Raw genomic sequence first — 13350 nt, 5'->3', positions numbered from 1 at the left:
AGGTCTGTTTGGAGACTGGTGTTGACAGCGGAAAAGATCATTGGGTTGTCACTGCCTTCCATCCAGGACCTCGCACACAAATGCTGTCTGACCCGGCCCCAAAACATCACAAAAGACCCCACCCATCCCCATCATAGACTGTTTTCTGTGCTGCCCTCTGGCAAGAGGTTTCGCAGCATCCGGTGCAGAACAGCCAGATTCTGCAACAGCTTCTTCCCACAGGCCATCAGACTTCTGAACTCAAAGGAACTCCCTAACCACTATATCTCACTTAATCCCCTGCCTCATGTGAACTGGACTGTGACACTGCAATAACAGTATTTATTTATAAACATGTGCAATCGTCATGTCCGGTTGCAGAGAGTGAGCGCATGGAACACCAAGGACGCTGAACTTCTAAAACAAATTAAGTAATAAAGGTTCCAAAGTTTCTCCTGACTAAGAACTATTGATGTAAAGGAAAATCAGTCTAGTAAGACGAGGAAAAGGATCACTGGATGCCAAGGAAAAAAGCACCGCAGGTTTCCTCAGACCTTGTTGTTACCTCACCTGTTCCAGCTGGGAGAGGATCAGCTGAGAGTGAAATGGAAAGTGACGCTGCGCAGGTGAATAAAGCTGAATTAGCTGCCTTGATCCGTGCAATAATAAATTAAGAAATAAACGAGGCAATGCATAAATTACAACCTCAATTTAATGCACTAAAACTCGGAGTGAAGGACTGTAAAGATAAACACAACTAGATGTGGAGTTGGGCCTGTCTGGCATGCACGACAGAATGGATGAAGCAGAGCGTGTATGTAAAGCTCTCCAGAAAGAAAATAAAGAACTGAGGGACAAAACTGAACAGCTGGAGAGTCACAGCCGAAGATTGAACCTCCGAGTATTTGGCCTCGACAAAGATATGGAAAAAGGAAAACCTACCGAATTCATGGAGTCCTTCTTCAATAAAGTATTTAGAGATAAAAATCTGCCTTATAAACCCGAAGTGGAAATTGCGCACAGAGTGGGGCCTGTTACAAAACATGGTTCGAGACCGAAGATCGTCAGGATGCAGAGGTATGCAGCCAAAGAGGCTATTTTACAAATAGCAAAGCAAGAAAAAGTCCTGCATTTTAGAGGGATGAATGTCAAAATCTTTCCTGATCTAACAGCAGAAGTATCCAAGAGAAGAGCGCAGTTTAAAGATCTGAGAATGAAATTACATCAGGCAGGAATAAAACATGGTCTGATTCATCCTGCGACACTGATTATAACATTTAATGGAGACACAAAATACTTCCAAGATCAGAAATCCAGAGACATCTACTACAATCAAGTGATTGGACTGACGCTGTCTGGCAATCAAGTAGGCTATTGATGGGACTTCGCACCAGAAACCAGTGCAACAGATGCAGGTATGATGAATTGAACTGAATTGAGAATTGCCTGACATACATCTCGAGGAGTTGGGAATTGGTATATGGACATAAGTTTGAGGACATAATATATTGTATAATTACTGATTCAATAGACTTATATATTATGTTGATCTATCTATTATTGAATGGCTAAAAAATTCAGGAACTCGAGGAAAACAATTTATGTTAATTAAATATAAATACAGTGGAAAACTAAAATACAGCGGTGTCGTTTCACTAAGGGCTGTTGATTTTTGCCTAAGTTGTTAGCACTATAAGTATGTGAGATAAGATATTTTGCAAAGTATAGTAGGAACTTAAAGGAACTCGCTGACTTATTGGGAATTTAGCTTATTCACCGTAACCCCCAGAGTTAGACAAGTCGATACATACCCTTCTCATCTCCGTGCGTGCTGTAAGGCTGTCTGACGGCTCCAGCGGCATCAGCCCATCACAGAACAGGCAGGTGAATGGTTCCAGTAATCCTACTGCTCCGAATAAGTGACAAAATAACGCCAACATGTTCCTATTTACATGTTGTGATTTGTAGAGTCACAGCGTGTACAAAAAACAACGTAACATGAGACACAGCCATCTTCTATCTGTAAACAAACCGGGAACTATATTCTCAGGCGGAAGAATATAGTACTTGGGCGGAGTGATATGCTCGCAGCAAGCCTGTCTGAGAATATAGTTCCCGGTTTGTTTGTGAAGATGATGTCAGAAATACAAACTGGTTAGAGGTATTTCTACAAAATGATCCAGAGAAAGCATTTCAGCTTTTTGATCAAACTTTAAATGACATTGGTAGAAAATCATGCACCAATAAAAAAGTTTACTGTTCGAAATGTCAACACCCCATGGTTAGATCAAGAATTAAAAGATCTTATGAAAGACAGAGATCTAGCTAAACAAGCAGCAATCATATCTAAATTCAAATCGGACTGGCAAATATATTGTAAACTTAGAAATTTTGTAACTAAGTTAAATAAGAAGAAAAAGAAATTGTATTATAATAAGAAAATTACAGAAATAAAACATGATAGTAAATTATGGAATACATTGAATAATATATTAAGAGGAAATAATAAATCAACTCCAGCTTATTTAGAAAATGAAGGTGAATTTTTTACTAAACCAAGTGATATAGCGAAGCATCTTAACGATTATTTCATAAATAAAATAAATAATCTTAAAAATACTAAATCAAATACATTGATAAATAAGATGATGGACGGTAAAACATGTAGCTTTAAATTCAAGAGTGTCAGTGGTTCTAAAGTGGAATTACTTCTGATGAATTGTAAAAACAAACCACCTGGTGTTGACTATCTTGAACATAAGTTGCTTAAGCCAATAGTTTCAATCATTGCTCCTACTATTACTCATATAATTAATGTGTTTTATGGACAATGTATGTTTGCAAGCATGGAAAATGTATAAAGTTTTGCCAATACCTAAAAATAAGAAAATGCCTTTTTCTGGATCAAACAGTAGACCAATAAGTTTATTACCAATTCTCTGTAAAATAATGGAAAGAATTGTTTATGAACAGATTCAGTCTTATTTTTTAAATAATGATTTAATTACACATTTTCAGCATGCATTTAGAGGAAAACACTCAACAGCCACTGCCCTGACTCAGATGGTTCAAGGATATGGAGGAGAGGAAAATAATAGGTGTTGTAATGCTTGATTTCACTGCAGCTTTTGATATAATTGACCACGACTTACTGTTAAAAAAACTGGAATATTATGGTTTTTCACGAAATGCATTATTATGGATGAAAACTTATTTGACAGACAGAAGACAATTAGTTTACTTTAAAGGGAAATTTCACCGCTGGAAAGCTGAATATATCTTTAAATTGGGTCACTAATGTAGTAGAAATGTGAAAAGAAAATTGAAATTGGTGCCTTCTAGGCCGAGATAAGCCAGAAAATGTGTTTTTGGCTCATATGGATGAAAGACACCAAATCCCAGAATGCACTTGCTTTGCTGCTGTATGAGGCCACTCCCAAGCCATGCCTACCCTTTACAGACAGACAGTGAGACGATCAACTCAACAAGTGTGTTTTATTGTCATTTCAACCATATACACGAAAAAACGTTTCACCGTGGCTCAAGTGGTGTTACACATTTAAAACATGCTTTTTTTTGGCCACAGCTGATACATTATCCGGACTTCTTTCAGAGGATTGATTGATAGCTCCAGAGTGAACAGAACTGTGTCCATGGCAACGCTCTGCTATGCATGGCAACGGTGTGTTATCCTTAGCAACGGTCTGTTATCAAGAAATAACAGACCGCATTCTACATTAGAATTCAACCAAGCCATGTAATAAAAGAAGGCTAACACATAGCTACTAGCATTAGCTCTAGTAGCTATGTGTTAGCCTTCTTTTATTACATGGCTTGGTTGAATTCTAAGCTACTAGCATTAGCTCTTGGTGGGCTGTGGTATAAACATCGAGTATAAACACAGCCGTACATTTGCGTGGGATGTAGCTAGAATTGTCGGCATTTTACAGTCACAAACTCCACCAGCAGTTAGCAGTTAGTTGGATACAAATCACCCCATTTCTGCAACAGGCAGTCCGGGGTAACACAGCCCACCTCCACTAGTAGTCTTACCCGGTGACCGAGCAGCAGGCTGGATTGTCCACAGCAATATTTCCACAACAACAAAAACACAGCACAGCAGTCTCTGAACTCACGTTGGGAGTTTCGTTGAAGTTGGATGTAGTCCAGTTTGTTTAATGAGCGGACACTTGCAAGCAGGATTGGTGAACAGATGGCTGGCTGGCGTTAGCTTTCCACCGGCACACTCGTTCAATGCTCCCCGCTGATGAGGTCACTTTACCGGCCACAGGAATCGAGCACCAGGCACTGTGGTGGCAAATTTTATTTTAACCATTATTGATTAATGATTTTAACCATTTGCTTAAAGATTGTTTTAAACCTCCACAAAATACTGTTCCTTCCTCTTAGACTCTTAAAGACCAGAGAGGGACAGCTACAGCCATGAACTCTTAGCCTAGAAGCTTTATTTTGGAGAGACACTAGCTTCTCATTTGTTTAACTTTTTAGCAGACAAAGTCGAGAAGGCCACAAAACCATGTCTCCTTCTGCCTCCTGAGATAAACTGTTGTTTAGGCTAATGTTAGGAACAGAGAGCAGAGGGGAAGGTGAGACAATGGTTTGACTTTTCATGATGTCCTCTTTTCAACTATGGCCATACTAAAAGATACATTTAGAGGGGTGGCTTAACGGAGTTTCTTCACTATATGATGTTTGGATGTTTAGACTTTAGGTTAGAAAGACATTTTCAGTTGTGCTGTGTGTTGAAACTGTGTTTTCTCCATTTGCAAATGTAAATAAATACTCAAAGACCAAACTTTGATTTAATTCTCAAACGGTCGTTATTCGTTTTTATTTTGATCATTGATATTTCTAAACGCTGCTGCTTCATAGGAAAACTTCCACCACAATTTGGCGTTGTCCGGCAGGATGGATGAGTTAACAGAGAAAAGAGCTCCGTTGGGTCGCTGATGACTGGCTATCCAGGGATCAAAAATCACCTGCCTCATACCTCTAAACCTTTAAAAAGGTTTTTCAGAGAGAAGAGGGTTAGGACCGCGGAGCGCTCTTGACTGTTTTCCACTCCGTCAAAAACGAACAGGAAGAGATTTCAAGCAGCACGTTAAGATAAAATTGATTAATTACAATTGGATCGTGAATTCAAGGTTTTGAACAAACATTCTAAACAATCAACCAATGCTAAGCGAATTAAGTAATGAATAATTGGCGAAATCATTCTCTTTAACTAAAGAGAATAAATGAAACTAATTCTGACTTTTGGGAAGTGAGTAACTGGGTATTTTTTGGGTCAGATAGGACAAAGATATAACTGGGTTACGAGTGACATCCTTTAGCAGACAGACATATTTCTGATTATTTCTTTGATACGGGTGTGACAATAGATTACAGAAGAGACAGGCTGTGGACTGTCAACAAAGTTAGTTTGATAACTAACAAAAGGGTCTGAAGACCAGAACAATAAAAAAAATAAAAAAAATAGTCTGTGACAATTTAAAGAAGCTCTTGACTATTTATAAGATAGTCTGTGACACTTTGAAGAAGCTACACTTTAAAGAAGCTCTTGACTACTTATAAAAAAAAAATGGTCTGTGACACTTTAAACAAGCTCTTGACTATTTAGAGACGGACTGCAGAAGACATAAAATAGTAAATAGTCTGTGACACCTGTAGAAATATATTGGGTTTAGAATAAGAATGTCCTGTAGCCTGGGATGGCCTCGCTGTCTCCTCCTGTCTGGCATGTGCAAGATAAGACAGGTTCAAATTTAGTGGAGCAAGAGTGCTCCTCATTTGTTTAATAAACAATTGGAACAGAATGCACCTAATGAAATCTCTTAAAGGAACAGACAATCTCTAGCGCGCAACTGCTCCATCTTCTCGGAGACAGAAAGTCTGAGTGGTATCCAACCAATTGGCGGCCCACACGCAATGGCGGAAGGAGGAACCTGAAGTTGAATAAAAGAATAGGGAAAAGGAAGGTCCGGTGTCAGACCCGGAAAGACTTTGTTGGTGGTTAGGGAGAGAAAGTCTCGAAGGAGCGGCTGATCCATATGCATATGAAAGATCTGTTTGCAATATCATTTTACTAAAGATTGTTATAGTTTAACTGAACGAATCCTGAGTATTCATTTCTTGGTCTGCCTTTCAACGAACACAATAAGAAAGGGGAAACTTTGAGAAGTGACCGGTGGTTCTTAAAAGACTCTGGCTTTTTGAGCAAGAGTAGAATCGGTCGCTTTTTTTCCTACATGGTGACCCTGACGTGATGCAGAGACCAGGAAACCAACAGAAGCCAACCAGAACTTTTTGGCTGGACTTCACACACTCAGACTCTTCTCTCCGGATCCAAATGGTGCACCAAAATTAAAGGTAAGAGAATTCCTGTTTTGTCTTTAAGAAAGACCAAAAATTCTCACATTCGGACCTCAAAACTAAATTTCTTTTGGATCTGTGAGGGTAAGACATCTTGGGTTTTAATTAAAAATTGGGCTAACCAGTACTGTAAGTGATATTGCACGCAGAGACAGACTCGAGTCAAGGAGTGTCGCCTGGGGAAAAACTGAGAACGCCCAGTGAGGAGTGTCGTCCAGTTTAACTGAGAACGCCCGAGTGAGGAGTGTCGTCCAGTAAAAAGACACCTCAGTGAGGAGTGTTGTCTAATAATAAATGTCCTGTGATTACAAAGTAAAGACATCTCGCGTAGAAAGAGCTGTCTAAAGCTGACTGGAAAACTGGTCGGTTTCGGATATGGTCTAAGAGGGACACCTGGTGGAGAATTGGTGTCACTATATAAAATTAAAATAAAAAATCAGAAGTGCATAAAGTAAATTGGGGACACGCACAAAGAGTAAAAACCAAAAATGCAAAAGTTGATCTCACGGGGCGATTTGCCCATAGCGATCCAGTCTCGAAACCCAGGTGAAAAGCAGTGTACTAATGTGTTTGCGTGATGATGTGAGCAGTCAGTGTATTCATTTGTGTGGCAAATGTTTATCTAGTTTGGGTTAGTAGACTGTTAGCGTGTTGGTTTAAAAATGGCTAGAGAGAGTACTTTGAATAAATTATATAGAAATAATATAATATAATAATCAACATACTTGGTGGGACAAAAACGCTAAGTATTGGATCTAGGAAAGATAATAATATAAAATCCTCGGTATATTAAAGGGGGTAAATAATTATTGAAGAAAATAGTCAGGGAAAGCTGACAGTGAAATCCAAACGCAGGGAGAGTGTGAAGTGGGTCGCACAACTGCGGACTGGATCAAAATGCCGCTTTGGGCGAAAAAAAGTGAACTGTCTGTGACTGAGCGGCTGCAACACACACACACACACTCGTTTTTCACTAAGGAGAAGTAGGGAAAACTTTATTGACAGAACCCTACATACACACATACACACACACACACACCCCTGTTAAGATAGAGCACTAGAGGTGCAGACAGGACGACAGCCAGGGAGCAACTAGCTCAAATTTCACGCATACACACACACCCTCTCACCGAGAGGAGGAGTCCAAGAAGTTTTGAGCATACACATAGCGGTTTCACATACCACAAACACACTTGCTTCATGCAATGAAGAAATGCTTTGCACTGATACACTGTTTGTTTGTTTTGCTATTAGGGACAATTGATAATGTGATATGTTTCCCTATTGACGGTAAATAGATGTCAAATTAGAAGTACTTAGGTTTGCTCTATAGGCATAAAAACTTGAATTTGTAATGGATTTAGTAATTCAGACACGGTTGAGTAGTATAACTTTGGGTTGCAAACTAAAGATAAAAATAAAATAAACAACATATTTTTGTTTAATACTTATTTTATTGGTTATATTGAAACCAATACAGGTTGATATGAGATTTCAGTCTGTAAACAATTAATTTAATATCATACTCTAGTGAGTTATTGGGTTACTATATCACAAATTGCTTAAAACTAAAGTATTAAGTTGAGGTTGAAAACATTCTATTTTGGTAATTTCCTTTTCTTTTAAAGAAATTATTCATTGAACTTTTTGTTGCTTTTATACAAGTTACAACTACTAAACAGATTATTTATATGTGCTGCGTTTTTGAGTCATGAGCTTGTCATGCCTCAAATAGAAGGGATATAGTAGCAAAAATAAATAAGGTGTTCACATAATTTTTTTTTATTTAAAAAACTACTTTAAAGACAATTTAGTTTTGTTTTGATTGACTTTCACTATTTGCAGGAACATAACCTTTAAAAGTAATCTAAAAGATTACAGTTACAAAACCAAAATTTTTAGCACAATTTGTATGGATTTTATAGAGTTACAACAGCATAAGGGAAATAAATGCTGTTTTATAATATTTTAATATTCACTAAAATAAGTAGAACTTTTTTCAAGTGATAATATTGATAAAAGAACAAATAATGCCTTTTTGGGAGTTCTGTTTTGTGCCACACAGCGCCTCATGTGTGTCGATCGGGTCCATCTCACTCCCCCTCCAGCTGCAGGACTGGTGAAAAAACTGTACCAGGAGATTGACCATCACAGCACCTCAGACCACAGCACAGCTAGACACGATAAAGGTTTGTGCTCTGGCTACAGTTCTCGGCCCAAAGGGAAAGGGATGGTGGACCTGTGCTAGGCGTCTGGTTGTGACTTCAGTATCTGGAGATGCACTGTGTCAAACCAAAGAGCCAGCAGCAAACCACACACCCTACCCAAAGCCTGATGAGCATTGTGTGATGAACTGATGACGCTGAAATAAGAAGGCTCCGGAGGGGTCAATCATATGACCCCGAGGTCTGCTTCACCAAAGGAAAAGACGCTGATATCTGGAGGTACGGACCAGCAGACGGACTGAGAGAAGGAGGGGGGGAGCGAGAGACCGTTCTGCTCTGACACATCTGACGCACTGTGAAGTTAAGTAGCACACAGACTCACATTCTGAAAATACACACACTATTAGGAGAAGATAATTAGAAGTACTTATTTTTACTGTTAAGATAAATGTTCAGTTGGTGTGTCAGTAAATATTTAAAGTACATTTCACTGTTCAAATTGGATTGATGAAAAGTTGATAAAAATGATCCATTCAAAGACTTCCTAAAAACCTTAAATTGTATTTTTCTAGTTTTTTTTGCAGTTGCTGCATCTTTCCTGAGACCTGTTGAAGTTGTGAGTTTTAGTGCTGAGAAGGTTTGAAACCATGATGATTAAAACCAGGTATCAACAACTTTAACACAGAGATTATGATTATATTATATATTTGACCTACTGCTTGCCTTTATCTGAGGAATATTTAAACGATAGTTTTCCTATTAATTAAGAGAGATGTTTTTTCCAAATGCCAAAAGCTGATGAAAATTGTGAGAATACAAAAGTAAAGTGCTAAAAATCAATCAAAAATACAGTTGAGTAGAAATTTTAAAAATAATGCTGAGAATTTTTTATATAATTTGTCCCCTGTCTCAGAACTCTAATCAATAGACTGATAGTAACGGCATTATCAAAAGAGGGTGCTCCCCCGGCTTATCAGATGTTAGCCATGACTGAATTTACTCACCCTGCCAACTATGAGAACCATTTTGACGAGGCTGACACTTCCTCCAACGAGGAGGAGGAAGGAGTATAGTCACGCTGGGTCTAAATTACTCACAATCACCACCCAGTGCCCCCTCTCCCTGAGTCCCCGTTTCCTATCTCCAACTGTTTTTCTATCTTCTTATCTGCTGTCAGAGATTCCCTTCTTTGTTTCACAGATATTGCGCGGGGCTGAAAATCAGCCCATAGTCAATATAGCCTTAAGCAAGACATAGGGTTGAAGTATGTTTTATACATTTTTAATTAATTACAATAATTACAAAAGATGTTTGTTTGAAGTTTGCATGATACACAATGTTTAGGGATTTCCACAAAAATAATTGTAACCATTTGTATAGTCATAGAAAGAGCAATGGATTATGCAGCTTACATTAGGAGCTAAAATCTACATATAAGACCCACGCACCACACCGCTCTGACATATCTACTATCACAGTTAACTTTTGATTGCTTATTATTGATTACTAAATTGCCAGTAAGTCATACGTAGGTCTCGAAAGAGGGATCCCATTATTTTGTTTTACCAATATTAGGATTATGTTCCACAGCGTGTTGCTGTGGAAAAAGAGGGTGTAGAAATATATTGGGTTTAGAATAAGAATGTCCTGTAGCCTGGGATGGCCTCGCTGTCTCCTCCTGTCTGGCATGTGCAAGATAAGACAGGTTCAAATTTAGTGGAGCAAGAGTGCTCCTCATTTGTTTAATAAACAATTGGAACAGAATGCACCTAATGAAATCTCTTAAAGGAACAGACAATCTCTAGCGCGCAACTGCTCCATCTTCTCGGAGACAGAAAGTCTGAGTGGTATCCAACCAATTGGCGGCCCACACGCAATGGCGGAAGGAGGAACCTGAAGTTGAATAAAAGAATAGGGAAAAGGAAGGTCCGGTGTCAGACCCGGAAAGACTTTGTTGGTGGTTAGGGAGAGAAAGTCTCGAAGGAGCGGCTGATCCATATGCATATGAAAGATCTGTTTGCAATATCATTTTACTAAAGATTGTTATAGTTTAACTGAACGAATCCTGAGTATTCATTTCTTGGTCTGCCTTTCAACGAACACAATAAGAAAGGGGAAACTTTGAGAAGTGACCGGTGGTTCTTAAAAGACTCTGGCTTTTTGAGCAAGAGTAGAATCGGTCGCTTTTTTTCCTACACACCCTAAGCGAGTTCTTGACTATTAAGCGATTTTTGTCTGCAGGGCTGTCCCGGGTTTTTTACGAAGGTTTGCCGAAGAAATAACCTCGCTTTGTGGTGACGATCACATTGAAAAAATAAAAGCTTCTGTCATCATGGGTAACGAACCATCGAAGCCCTTTGAAGCATCTGGACCCATTGCGGGTGAGATGTGTCAGAAATATGGACCGGATTGTTTGAGATGTCTTACTGGTCAAAAAGCTTTGGCTTTCCGAGAAACGGATCTTTGTGTACAAAGACACTGAGAATGTTAAAGCAAGATTTTAGAAGAAGTAGAAAGAAAATTAATGGGAAAATCAATGATTAAGACAGAGGATTTAAAGCTACTGGGTATAAGAAAAACAAAGAATGTTTTAAAATATAGATAAAACAGTGAGACTTGATTGCAAAAACACACATGCACCAATCAGTTCTAACCAAAGCCCATGTTCTAAGCTTTCTCTAAAAATCAGGAAGACAAGTTGGAGAAACGGAGGGACGAAGAGGACACGGACTCAACAATCGGACAGGACCAACAGCATCCGTCACACCTGCATTGGGTGGAAAGACCAACGAGTACGTGAGAAAACCATGTTTGAAGCGTTTGTCTGCATGTTACAACAGGCTGGTGGGCAACATATGGAGCGCGGACCCGAAAAAAAAGGCTGCTCCCACAAAGGACGTGGTCGAGCCAGAGAGAGGCCAAGGCGGGTACCGTGGGCAAAATGGTGAGCCCTACAACCGAGACCAGTGTTTGTACTGCAAGGACTTTGGACACTGGGTATGTAAATGCCCGAAGAAAAAGCAAAAAACACCTCCGACAAAGAACAACACTTGTCCCTCTGTTTGACTGAGTCCAAAAGCTGAGGAAGGTAGTGCTACCACACACACACACACTTCATGCAATGAACAAATGCTTTGCACTGATACACTGTTTTTGTTTTTGCTATTAGGGACAATTGATAGGTTAGAAAGTTCTGAAAAATAATCAATTCAGTTAAACCATTATAGTATGTTATCTTCTGAAACCTAGAAGAAAATGCCTACTACTGAGTGTAAAGTTAAAGGGGTTCCACTCACATAACTTGATTATTAGAGCTATAAGATTTGACACTGAAGATTATTTGGTCATTCTATTTGGTCAATTGGGGTTGCAGGTCAAACAGTAAGAGAACAATTCTCTGTTCCTCTCTCCTGTACATGGGAAAGACAATTCTTGGTGTATGATTATGTCCACTTATTTGGTTTAGGTAGTGATTTAATGTGCACTTTTAACAGTGGTTTAACCTCAACACCTGATAGATAGAGAATTTCTCGTAATGATGCAACTGACGTAACCACTTTTGTTAATCACAGTGTGGCTAAAATGACCTCACTGAGGCGGCGTCTGTAATCAGCCCTGCCTCTGACTGCATGAAACCTGACAACTAATTTCTACTGTACATCTCTCAAGGCTGCATCTGCTTTTATCCCTCAAGAAAAGTTTTTTTAGTGCAGTGGTGTTTTCCTGTAAAATGAACAGAATAGCAGCTTGTTCAGTTTAGTGTTAACGATAAGATTTTTACTTGAGCCTGTCACCTAGAATGTCTGTATACATTCCTGATGTCACTGTAAGACTTTTGCTGCCAAAGCTATTGAAGCGTTCGTGAATATGAAACTGTCTCTGCAGTCTCCCCCGATGCTGGGACTGCCAGATCCCTAAAAACTGTTCATACAGACATACACGTACATGACATGCTTTTTGCACGCTACAAGCACTCCCCACACGATAGACAGATCAAATTAGACGCAAAAACAGCACGACAAACAGAAATGTTGTTTGTCTGGTGTGTATACAAATTTCCTAGCATGGTGTTAATTATATAAGGGAAGAAAATTGGATTTTTAGTTGATTCAGGAGCAATAATTTGGGTTTAGTGAAGTTTTGTTCTTCAAATCAGAAGCTCTCTGGTAAACTAGTTTTTTCTTTAGAGAAATGGTTAGAAGAATGGTTATCCCAGGAAAGTTCACCATTCTTATGATTTGAGTATATTCAGATCCTTAGGATCCTGAACTATAAAAGAAAGGGAAAAGTTCATTGTTTTTTTTCCTTCCTTCCATTTGAGTGTCCTGAAAATTTATTAAGCAGAGATTTGAAAATGTCTATTTTGAAATTGAAGCCATTCTTTTCACCTACACGGGTCTGCCCACTGGCTTTAAAGTTGTGCGACTTGATAAAAATCACTCTTTGGCTGACATATTTTTGTTGCAGCCTAAAAGTATGTATTTGTTTACAAATGGTAATGTAACACGTACCATGTCAGACTGTTAATCTCCTGACTACGGTAAAACAAACTGGGACACCTGTAGCTAAGTTTAAGGAATCACAAATATTACATGCATTCCTTTTGTCACCTTTTTGCCTTGTTGAAAGATTACGTTGAAAAGTTTTCTTTTGAACAAATCAAAGGACGAGCATGAGTTTTCTTAGGTCTACTGGCATATACACATGTCCAGTGGCGGTTACCTTGACTGATAAACTACATAAGTTTTTCAGAAATTCTAACTCAAAAGCTCACATTTCGTGTTTCTTTGTCTTCAACAGAAGAGGAGACAGA

The sequence above is a fragment of the Perca fluviatilis genome, chromosome 12 (assembly GCF_010015445.1).
Source record: "Perca fluviatilis chromosome 12, GENO_Pfluv_1.0, whole genome shotgun sequence".
Classification (NCBI taxonomy): Eukaryota; Metazoa; Chordata; class Actinopteri; order Perciformes; family Percidae; genus Perca; species Perca fluviatilis.
This window is presented reverse-complemented; position numbering follows the sequence as displayed.